This window comes from Arvicola amphibius, chromosome 6 (assembly GCF_903992535.2).
Source record: "Arvicola amphibius chromosome 6, mArvAmp1.2, whole genome shotgun sequence".
Taxonomy (NCBI): Eukaryota; Metazoa; Chordata; class Mammalia; order Rodentia; family Cricetidae; genus Arvicola; species Arvicola amphibius.
In genome coordinates this window covers 111531133-111544007 of record NC_052052.2, presented here as the reverse complement: position 1 = coordinate 111544007, position 12875 = coordinate 111531133, and positions in this window count along the sequence as shown.

Below are 12875 nucleotides of genomic sequence, written 5' to 3'. Positions count from 1 at the left end.
AAAAACAAGGACAGAAGCTGAACTCTGGTGGTGAAAGTTGTTCTCTCACCTTCACATGTACACCATGGCAAGTGTGTATTTAGTACTACGTACATGATTGTGTGTGCGTGTGCACACGCACACATGTTGGAGGGAGGTTGCTTGGTTACCAGCACACATACACACTCACACAGAGAGAGAAAGAGAGATAGAGAGAGAGAGAGAGAGAGAGAGAGAGAGAGAGAGAGAGTGGTGGCGTGGGGAGAGACTGAGATAAAAAAGAAAGAAAATTATAGTTCAACCCATTCTCTCCAAATATCGTCAGATACTAATTTGAGGTCCAAGATTTTATGGCCTGTTTTAGACCCTATTATCTCTCCTCTTCATTCAGAGATCTGTAAATTAAGACAAGTCAATCGCTCTGCAAATACCAAATGCACATTAGGAATGGAGATTGGACAACTATAGTGAATATTTCTGAAAAACAAATAATTAAACATAGCCAGGTGCACAGTGATACTTTAATTCTCATGAACCAAGTGTAAAGATCTGATTCTTCATCCTGGCATAGAGTGTAAACAGAGACTGCTTGTTTGTTTCCTGGTCATCTGGACACTAATAATCACATAGAAACTACAATAATTATAACACTGATTGATGATGTGGGTGTCTTTCTAGCTATCTCTTAAATTAACCCATATCTACTATTTTCTATTTTACCATGAGGCTTGTGGTTTGTTACCTCTTATATTTTGGGCAGCTAAGTGGCATCTGCCTCCTTTGGTAGCTACATTGTATCTCTCTGACTGGGCCTACTTGCTCTATAAAGCTCTGTTTGGATTTCCCGCCTGGCTTTATGAACCAATGGAAATATAATATATTCATAGCATACAGAGGGGAATTCCACATCATTTCCCCTTTTCAATCTACATAAAAAAAGGTTTTAACTTTAACATAGAAAAATTGCATAGACAAAACAGTTATCAAACAAGAATTATAGTTGCAATATTTATTCCATTTGTATCTGGAAAGTTGCATATCTAATTTATCTTTTGTCATAACTAAGAAAAACTATAACTATCCGTCTTCAACTCTTCAAAGATCCCAGAAAAATATATTACTTAAGTAAACAGGATATTCAGTGTAAGCAACTTCCAAAACTTTAGAATTGACAGAGACTTCTCATTGCCGGGTCAGTCACCCAAAGTTCTTCTATAATGTTGGGGCATCAGTCTTTATCCTACAGGCCCATAGAATGGGCAGACTTTTCCATGAAGCAAGATATTTGAAGATCTGTTGTGCCTTGTAATGGCAAAGTTCATCAGTTACTTTCTTCTGTGTCCTACAGAATGTCTGGTGGCTGCTTTTGTGAAGCAAGAACACTGAAGGACCATCCTATATTTTGGAAAGTTCAGCAATCACTTTTCTGTGAGTCCTGCATGTCCAGTTAGTTCATAGAGCATACCATAAAGCAGTCCAGGTAAGAACAGTTTCTTGCCCAAATGGTAGCCTTGTCACATTGAAAGCAAATTCCATAACAAGTTTCTTCAATGCCTATTAGCCTCTCTGAAGTAACTGGTGCTGCCAGAAGCAGGCATGTCTTACTTTGTCTCCTTTGTGGGTGTGGCTAGGACCAACTCCTTGGCCCTGCCTGTTGACTCTGCCCAGTCCAACATGGTAGAGATATGTTCACCGCCTCTGTGAAACATGCTTACCACCCCAGCTCCAGGACACAGCGGATCTATGTCACCATTAAGCTGTTTGTATCACTCCGTTCACATACATCATTTAAGTGTTCTGTAACAGGACCAGCATGAACCAGGAAGCTGGGTCTTAAAGAAGCTGTGCAGGTTTTGCTGCTAATGCTGAATTCTGAAGCCTTATCTTTAAGGAATTGTGCCTCTGCCAACTGCCAGCAAGCAGAGCATATCTGAAAAAAGTGTGGCTACCAAGAAGCTATGCTTGGCTCCTATTTTTGTGGGTCTAGAATCCCTCCCTTTTTAAAGCTTTCTTAGGCTTTATGTGGATGTACAATGCTGAACGTTGGGCATCATTTTGTAAATGGAGACTGCTTGTTTGTTTTCTGGCTGCTTAGACCTGAATAATCACATGGAAACTATATTAATTACAAAACTGTTTGGCCTATTATCACAGGCTTCTTATTATCTAACTCTTACTTCTTAAATTAATCTATTTCTATTATTTTATATTCTACCACAAGGCTCATGATTTGTGCCTCTTGCTTTTTGGGTAGTACATGGCATTTGCCTCCTTTGGCAACTACATGGTGTCTCCCCAATTCTGCCTACTCTCTCTCATTATCTATGTTCAGATTTCCCACCTGGCTTTATTGTGCCCTGTCATAGGCCAAAGTGGCTTCTTTATTAATCAATGGTAATAAAACATATTCATAGCATACAGAGGGGAATCCCATATGAGTAGAGGTTTACTTTACCTTCTGATAGACTGTTCTCAACTCTTTGCTCTACACTGAGGGTGCTTTACACAAAGGGGCAAACAAGAACTTGAGACAAGACAACCTTCTTGCTCCTTGAATACAGCACTCTTCATATAGAAACTACTCATTAAAATGTACCAATCCAAACCATACCACTGAACAGCTTGGTAAATCCATTTCCCTTTAAAATAAAGAAAATAACTTCAAATTTTATAGCCTTATTTAGTGTTCAAATAAAACCACTGAAGACGACACTCAACATACCCATATTATAGATAAACTAACAGTAATAGACCATAACCAGACTGTGAATGCAGGTGAAGATTTTGTCCCTGGTACCTGGCCTCTGAATATATGTGAAGGACCTCATGTAAGTATGTGCTGACCCTGAAAGTTGCACTGACTAACTCATCCTAAATCATCAAGACATTCCAACACTCACAGCTGTGATGCAGGTGTGTCTTCTGTCTATCTGTTGCTTTCATTGGTTAATTAATAAAGAAAACTGCTTGGCCTGATAGGTCAGAACATAGGTAGGCGGGGAAGATAGAGCAGAATGCTGGGAGGAAGAAGGCAGTGAGACAGTTGCCATGAAGCCAGCCACCAGGTCAAACATGCTGAATCTTTCCCTGTAAGCCACCACCTTGTGGTGCTACACAGATTATTAGAAATGGGTTAAGCAAGATGTGAGAGTTAGCCAGTAAGAGGCTAGAGCTAATGAGCCAGGTAGTGTTTAAATGAATACAATCTGTGTGTTGTTATTTCGGGTGTAAAGCTAGCCATGTGGGATCTGGGCGGGATGAAAAGCAGGCCTGCTCATCTCATTACTACACAGCTGGGGCAGCCATGGACATGATCATCATGGCTGATTTTGGTGTTTACCTTTTCTTACCTATCAAAATGGCTATTGTGGCATAGGTTCTGCTTTCTTTCCTTACAGATACACTAATCATCTCTAAAAAAACCCTTAGAAGTAGAATATGAATCTTAAGTATATTATGAAAATGAATATATTACATGCATATAGTGTGTATATCTATATAAATATGTGTACATATAACCTACATGTGTGTCATATGTAAATATGTATTACTTACAGATATGTATGTGAATGAGCTTTTGATAGAAATGTAATGTGAAGATGTCAAACTAATCCAATTGGAAATATGAGACTATGACAGAGTCACCAGAATTCCAAGCACCAGTGACCCACCAAGTGCCATAAGAAAGAGGCCAAAGGACAGAGCAACAGACACATTGTAATATATGAGAAGGACAATTGAAACTACTTCCTGATTTTTAAAACACAGATTTGAAAAGAGGAATGTGAGCAGAAGTTAAACTTACATGGCACTCTAAAATTCCAAGCAGGAAAAAACATCTTAGCATAAAATGTACTTTGTCTAACAAAGCTTAAATCTTAAAGTTATATTCCCAATGTAGAGAGACAAGGAGATGACTTTTGAAAAACTATTGCAGATGGTGTATGATGTAGCAATGCAATTTCTTCAGAGACAGAGATTAAATATTGATGCCCAATCAATAGACAAAGTACCTCGGGTGAGACATTAAGTGATTGTAAGTTGGACTTTAGACAATAATACAAAGTCCTCCTAAAATCCTTGTTCAGTTGCCTCTAACTACAGCATTTGTTAAAATGGTTTTCATTTTGTAGTTTAGTGAAAAATCAAATACTGGATTCAGCCTTTAGAATGCCTTCCTTGGAACAGTTGAGCGTTTTCATCATTAAAGATAAATCCATGCCCCTTTTCTCCCTTGAAGCATCTGTTTTACAGGAGGGCTGCCCAGTGTGTGGCATGCACAGCCACCAAGGGGCATATGCTAGAGATAAACAAAAGAGGCATGCATTTGTAATTAACACTGGGGTTCTATACCATTTCGAAATGAACACAACACATTAAGAAAGAAAAGCATCTTGTATCTCTGAAAATAATCATTTTATGAAGGGTTCTGAAATAAAACATTACTTGTCTATCATTTTATTTCTTCCAAAGCTACAGGGATTCTGAGAATTATTCTTTTGTACATGTATGTTATTTTTTTCCTTTATAAGCAGTGCCCTAGATCCTTAGTTTTCACTGCCCTTAAAATATTCGCTCATCTGCATAAAAACAGAAGGATTGTGGATTATATCCTAGAGGTGACCTCAAATTGTCACTGTCCTAAAAGGAAAAGCTGATGTTTGTCATTAACTGCGTCCAAAGGAAGAAAATGTAGGACAGCAAAGCCAGAAATTTTGAAAATCTTTTCTGTTTCAAATACACAAAAAAATAATTAACATTATGGTGTCTTTGTTGAGAAATTTCAATGGATAGCCTTAATAATCAGACTTTATTAGCCCAGTAAATATGTATTTTATGAAAGAAATCAACAGTTGACATTTTCATTACAAGTAGTACAATTTTAATAAAATTGTATGTGTGTACAGTTTTCATATGTCCATCTATATGTTGTGCTGTATTGATTATGCCATGCAATATTCATGACTAAGTGAAATACCACATGCCATTCTACTTAATACACAATAAATAACTTTTTTGTTGTTGTTGTTGCGACAAAGAAACTGCTCTTTAGGCTACAGAAGAAAAAAGCTTTTCGTTCTTTCATTTACAACATAAATGTTTCCTCACTGGGGCATTTGCTGACTGTTTTTGTCTTCTTGATACAAACACAAACATATCTGAGAAAAGCAGCCGGGTGCGCCTTTAATCCCAGCACTCAGGAGGTAGAGGCAGGCAGATCTCTGTGAGTTAGAGGCCAGCCTGGTCTACAAGAGCTAGTTCCAGGACAGGCTCCAAAGCTACAGAGAAACCCTGTCTCGAAAAACCAAGAGAGAGAGAAAGAGAGGGAGAGGGAGAGGGGGAGGGCGAGGGGGAGGGAGAGGGTGGGGGAGGGAGAGGGAGAGGGGGAGAGGGAGAGGGATGGGGAGAAGGAGGGGGAGGGTGAGAGGGAGAAGCAAATCTCAATTTAGAAAATGCCTCCATAAGACTGCCTGTAGACAGTTCATGGGACATTTTCTTGATTAATGATAGATGTGGGAGGGCACTTGATGCTGTGCCGCCCCTGGGCTTGTGGTGCTAGATTGTTTTAGGACAGCAAGCTATGCAAGCCATGTGGAGCAAGCCAATAAGCAGCATTCATTCATGGTTTCTGCTTGAGTTATTGCCTCTAGGTTCTTTTTTTTTTTTTGCTTCAGTTTCTGCCTGACTTCTATCAGTAGTGTACTATTTCCTGGAGTTAAGGATTAATTAAACCTTTCCTTCTCAAGTTTCTTTTGGACATGTTGTTTTATTACAGCAATAGAAACCCCAAGGAATATAGGAAAAGGTTGAAAATGATATGACCTCCAAAGATGACTGGAAAATGAGTAACTATTTTTAAAAATTCACTAGAAAAGTAAAAAAATAAATAAATAAGTCATAGCTTGTCACAAATTACAATCCAACCTTGTTGTGTTCAACTCACCATGTTCTCCAGCTGTGGTTTACTGAGTGAGTCTAAGGCACCTGAGACGCTTATAAAGCCCCTTACTCCCTGCTTCATGACAGCTGTGTCTCTGACTTGCTCTACCTGCCCTTGACACTGACTGACATTCTCAGTCAATTTGAGAAGCTTTAGTGCCATTAAATTTCTAGAAGTTCATCAGTCCTACAAATCTTTCAAATGTCTATCACGAGCACAAGCCTCCTGTTCAATCCTAGGTTGTGATCTACTCCTTGGTAGAAGAGGCCTGGAATTATAAAGACGGCAATAGTCTCCTTTCCTTTCTTCAGCTTCTGACAGTGGGTATGATGTTGTAGGTGGTAGTAGTTGCTTTTTTTCTCTTTACTCTTATTTGTTTTGGGGGCCACCACCTAGCTCCCAAAGAAATATACAGAGACTTATTTTTATTTACGAATGCCTAGCCTTAGCTTGGCTTGTTTCTAGCCAGTTTAATTTTTTTTTAACTTAAATAATACAATTTACATTTTGCCTCTGGGATTTTACCTTTCTCTATTCTATAAGTCTGTCTTTACGTTTTACACCGTTTTTGGCTGGGTGGCATCTTCCTCACCTTCTGCTTTCGCACTCTTCCCTCTTTCTCTTCTCATTTATTTTCTCTGCCTGCCAGCTCCACCTATTCCTCCCTCCTGCCTAGCTATTGGCTGTTCAACCCTTTATTAGATTAATCAGGTGTTTTAGACATACAAATTAATGCAGCTTCACAGAGTTAAACAAATATAAAATTAAAGAATGTACTACATCAGTTGGGCGGTGGTGGCTCATGCCTTTAATCCCAGAACTCAAGAGACAGAGGCAAGTGAATTTCTGTGAGTTCGAGGCCAGCTTAGTCTACAAGAGATCATTCCATTACAGGTTCCAAAACTACAGAGAAACCCTATCTCGGGAAAAAAAATGCAGTATGTCTTCGCATAATTAAACAAATGTTCAATGACATAAACAAATGTAACACATCTTGAACTAATATTCTACAACATGATTCTGTTATGGGTTTTGCATAAATAAAATCCTGCAGTTGTGTCTTGAGACCTTGTTGGCAATGAACATGGGCATATGGTCAACAATTCAAAGATCCGGAAACAGTACTTTATATGGAAGCAGATTTAGGAAGTAGAAGAAGACTCAGTGAGTTGGGAAGCTTGCTGAGCAAGCACAAGACCCTGTATTCAGATCTTCAGCTCTGATGTAAAAAGTTAGGTGTGGCCACACAGGCCTGTTATCCTAACACTGTGGAGGGAGAGACAAAATCGCTGAGGTTTGCTGCTAATATAATTCCAGGTACTGTGAGAGACCTTGTTGGAAAGGAATAAGACAGAGAATACTAAGCAAGACACCAGTTTATTCTGGCCTCCATACATGTAGTCAAAAACACGTACACCCTTACACACATGTGCACCTACTCCTTTCAAAACTCTCTTGAGTTTAAGATTAAATTTATTCAATGAATTGTTTTCTTTAGAAGGTGTGGAAGAAATCTGCCAAGAAAGAGGCACAGGAAACATTTGTGTTGGTCCTTAGGGTTGTCTTTCTTGTTTATATTTTACTTTTTTAGGTTATCTGGAAACTTACCACAGGCCACACCTAGCATTCTGTATTTTAACAGTTTCTTAGACGACATGACCATGAACATTTTATTCTTTGCAAAGGCAGAGTTGGAGTGAGGGGATGTGATCAAGACACATTATACACCAGTATGATTTACATTATATGTACAAAGATTGATTAAAAACCAAATAAAAAGATAACTGAAAATTTGGCAATAAATACCAATCAATAATAGAGTAATATACTAGATCATATAGCAGAAGTGAATTCCTTAAATAAAATGTAACTACTCCTCTGTGAATTCTATAAACACACAGCCAGGCAGAATTTATTTACTGAATATCAATAAATCTTACAGGCCAAACTAATTAAGAAACATTGTGAAATCCAAGAAAAAGATTTTATCAATCAATTGGACATGATCTATAGATGATAGGATTCCCACTTCTTATTAATTTTTTCTAACAAAAGTACTTGCCTAGGTAAATAAAATTTTTTCAGTGTTTTCCTAGAGACAGTATTGAAGTTTAAGAAGTTTATCTCTATAGTCTGTCTGCCTATCTATTCATATAGCTGCTATCTATCTATCTATCTATCTATCTATCTATCTATCATCTATCTATCATCTATATATCTATGCATTTCCCTGTCTATAATCTGTGTATCTGATCATCTATATGTATATACACATTCATCATCATGTATCTTTAGTTATGTATCATATATTATAAATGTATCTAGTTATCTATGCATCTATCATTTGTATAAGTATTTATGTGCCTCTTATCTGCATATTTAATATATATGTATCAAGTCTATATATCTGAAACCTATGTATATATATATATATATATATTTATATATGTCTGTATCTCTGCATCTGTCTGACCACTTGCTTATCTGTTATCCTTCTTCCATTGAAATGACATAAAACAGAATTTTTCTACTCTCTGATGGTGTGGAGTTTTCTCATACAGCTATTCTGGTTTGGATTTCAGTACTCCATTTAGCTAATCAATGTTTTGTTTTGAAATAGACTTTGTGTTAGTTGATTTTGCATTAGTGTAAGCTAATGTAGGTAATTTGACAAGTTTAAGCTTGGTTAGGTTGTCTTACAGCTAGACTCAGCCATTCTGTTTTGTAGGTTAATTATATTAAGTAGATTTCTAGCATATATTATTCTTTCTTTCTTTCTTTCTTTCTTTCTTTCTTTCTTTCTTTCTTTCTTTCTTTCTTTCTTTCTTTCTTTCTTCTGTATACAATATTCTGTCTGTGTGTATGCCTGCAGGCCAGAAGAGGGCACCAGACCCCATTACAGATGGTTATGAGCCACCATGTGGTTGCTGGGAATTGAACTCAGGACCTTTGGAAGAGCAGGCAATGCTCTTAACCTCTGAGCCATCTCTCCAGCCCTCGCATATATTATTTTTAATTGATGATGAATTTACCTAGCTATAACTCTATGTGTACATCAAGGAGGATCTATGTATGTATGTGTTAACATTTCACCTAGAGAAACATCTTCTAGCTATTTACTTAGTTGCTAGCCTGCATCATGTCTCCTGTGCTTTATAGTGCTCTCTAGAGATTATCTTTGTTTGTTACATAAAATATAAGTACATCATAACTGCCATTGCTCTTCTATTTCCTCCGTGAAGGAACTACAGATTGCATTTGTAAAACAGATCCACTTGTTAACCCTGAGGCCAATATATACTTTTGTGTAAATTTTAGGAAACTATGAAATCTATCATCAGCAAAATCAGGGTGTGTTAACACACTGTGAGAGAAATCAGAGGATGAATTATCATGGACTCAGACACAATGAGCTGACAGAGGAACTCAGGTTGCAGAACTGGGGTTTTCATGTAGACAACTGTGATAACCTAGAAACAGGAAGAAAAGGTTTCACAGGATTTAAAATAAACCAAAGCTGTGATATTGAAATGAAAAATAACAGCACAGAACAGGAGCCTTTTTCATAAGAAAAAAAGGCTAGCAAAATTATCTAAAATGAATAAAGCATATTGAAGAAATATAAAATGGTAAGTATGGAAAGAGAAGAGAGAATGCTGTATTGGAGGAGTTGAAAAAACAGAGAAGAGACAAAAAGAAATAAGGATGAGGACCTAAAGAAAAAAGAGAAAGAAGAGGGGCCAGCCAAGATGGCTCAATGCATAAAGGAGCTTGCCACCAACTCTGATGATCTTTGTTCAATCCCAGGACCTACATGGTAGAAGGAGAAAATTGATTCTCACAAGTTGTCCTCTGACTTCCACCAGTACAACAAGATGTTTGCAAGCACTTGCATACACACAGGCATGTACACACACACACACACACACACACACACACACTGCACAAAGAGACTATAATAGATAAATTTGAAAAATGATTATCCAGTACTTGGGAGGCAGAAGAAAAGATCTCTGTGAATTTCACGACAACCTGGTCTTTAGACCAAGTTCCAACACAGGTTCCAAAGCTACAGGGAAACCCTGTCTCAAAGAGAGAGAGAGAGAGAGAGAGAGAGAGAGAGAGAGAGAGAGAGAGAGAGAGAGAGAGAGAGAGAGAGAGACAGAGAGAGAGAGACAGAGAGAGAAAATAATAAAAATATAAAAATAGAGTTGAAGCAGGGAAAGCTGGAAGAAAATTGAGAAAGGGAAGAAATAAGGAGAAACAGGGAGGGGAAGAACTGCATGAAAAAAGACCAAGGGACAGAGAAGTTCTTCATCATAAGCTTCAGGCCCTGGGTATTAATCAGTCTTCACCTGTATATGTGTATACATATATATACATGACTACATACATGAGTGGGTAAATACCAACACATTTGAGAGGCTGCATGCATGCATATAAATGAATAAGTGTATATACACAGATGTTGTACACACATATTTGGTTGTACATGTGTTTGCATCTGTCCATTTGAGCAATATGTGTGCAGCCATGTCATATGCATGTGTATTCCAACAACACAGAGATATTTATATTTGATGAGAAAAAGTTTATATAATACTTTTCCAATTAGATTTTGTTACGAACAAACCCAAGACTGTTTATTAATTTCAAATCAAACACAGTAATTATGCACTCCATTCTCTTCAACATATTTTACATACCATTCTCAAATGCATCCTTATACCCACGGGTAAGCGTAGGTCTCATGTCTTATAAAGCTTCTGTTTGTCTAGATGGAGACCTTTACATTAAATCACAACTGGTCAAGATACAGAAAACAATGGACAGTGGGTGCCCAGACCTAGTTGATATGTAAACAAAACTCCTATACCTAAGGCTCAGGGAATGTCCTGGAAGTGGAGGCAGAAAGATTATAAGAGCCAGAGAACCCACTGTTGCTGCTAAGTAGTGTTTTTTAGACTTCACAAGGAGTTGCACCCATAAGGTCCTAGCATGTTTGCCTAAACTAAACTTGAACAATGACAACATTAATTTAGATCCCTAAAGTAAACAAAAGATTTTATAGATGTCCACTTATATATGAAGAGCTACAGGGAATCTGTGGTTGCTGACGGGGGAGGATCAGTTTTCTCTATGGACAAGCTTCCTGAAAGTTTATCTTGTCAGAAGACACCAATCCTAAACATATGTTCATGCAAACAGCACTATGTGGGCCCAGTATGACATGGATGTGGATATATACATATATAAGTAACAATAATAGAGAAAATTAGATCTATTTTTTCCATCCAACTGCCAGGTGAACACCTTGACTACACTTTTGACCTGCAAGAAACTAGAGGCGAATTACCTCAGTCTCTGAAACCTCAATATTCTCTACATTCTGCTCTTCTGAAAGCTAAATTAAATAATCAATTTCAGAAACATAATCTAATATTAGGGCACATGAAATGAAAAAAATAGTTATTATGGATAGTATATTATTATAATTTAAAATAGAGCACAGACATATGATAAGCATAAAATATGCTAGCTACAACTACTTATATTATTATAAAAGCATAGATGTATTTTATGAATGTAAATCTAAATATTAATTCATTTTAATTTTCAACATCACATTCAGCAATAAAAATAAATCATTTTCATAAAAATCAAAAGTAGGAAAAAGTACATACAACATGTTCAATTACATTTCAGCCAAATTCAGAAATGGTTTTTAAAAGTTGACTAAAATTACATATTTCTTTCTTTTTCTTTTTTTTTTTTTTTGGTTTTTCGAGACAGGGTTTTTCTGTAACTTTGGAGCCTGTCCTGGAACTAGCTCTCGTAGACCAGGTTGGCCTCGAACTCACAGAGATCCGCTTTCCTTTGCCTCTGCCTCCCTAGTGCTGGGATTAAAAGTGTGCACCACCACCGCCCGGCTTTACATATTTCTTTTATAACAATGAGACATCACAATAATCAGAAAAACAGAAGAGAGATGAGAAGAAACTCAAAGCCAAATATTTCCTCGTATAAATTTTAAAATATTACAAATGCAAGAATAGATCTGACTATAAATAAAAAATCTCACCCTTCTAAAAAGAATGCATTAAAACTGATAGTTTTATGTCACGAGTAAATTTTTAGTAATTTAGTAGGAAGTCTACAAGATAAATAGTGTTGTAATAACTGACTAATGCACAGAAAATTATCTGAAATTTCTTGGACTTTATGCTTAGCATTGGCTGAGCATAAATCTTAGACTGATTATTTAAATATAAAACGGAATATATAACATTGATGTTATACTTAAGATAATATTTAATTATTTTTATCATATTTTAAAATAAGTACTGATTTTTATCAGATGTTGAAGTCTTTAGGAGAAAATTAATTGAATTGATACTTACAAAACACCGGTATTAGATAAGCAAAACATAAAGTTACAATTTGTAACAGAGGATTTTTAAATATATTTAGAGAAATAGCCTTTTTGCCTTTGTGTAATAGTCTTACAAATTTAAATGAACAAGTGTAATTGCCAATACAATAAGATGTGGTTAAAATGCATGGTTAAAAATGACTTTTAAAAATGTTTATGTAAACACATGAAAACGAAATACTCAGCTGTGGAAGTCAGTCTTGCTAAAGAACTGATTTGTCAGAGAGAGCCGTCAAAATTGCTGATGATCCCTGTGGTCCTGTAGGGCTATTTTTTAATGTCCTAGTTTCACAGCTATGGCCTGTGCACTAACTCTGCCGAGAGTGTGCTCTCCACCCAGTTAACTGACTCTTTCATAATTAAGACGTGTTTCCTGTTCGTGGTAATTATCTGTTTGGAGCATAATGTGTTTGAAGAGATCATACCCATTGCATCTTGGATTCTGATCTGTATGGCAGTTTCAGATGCTCTGATGTCTGTTTTTCCTGTCTGTCTTCTCTGTTTGGAATTCTTCTTTTGACA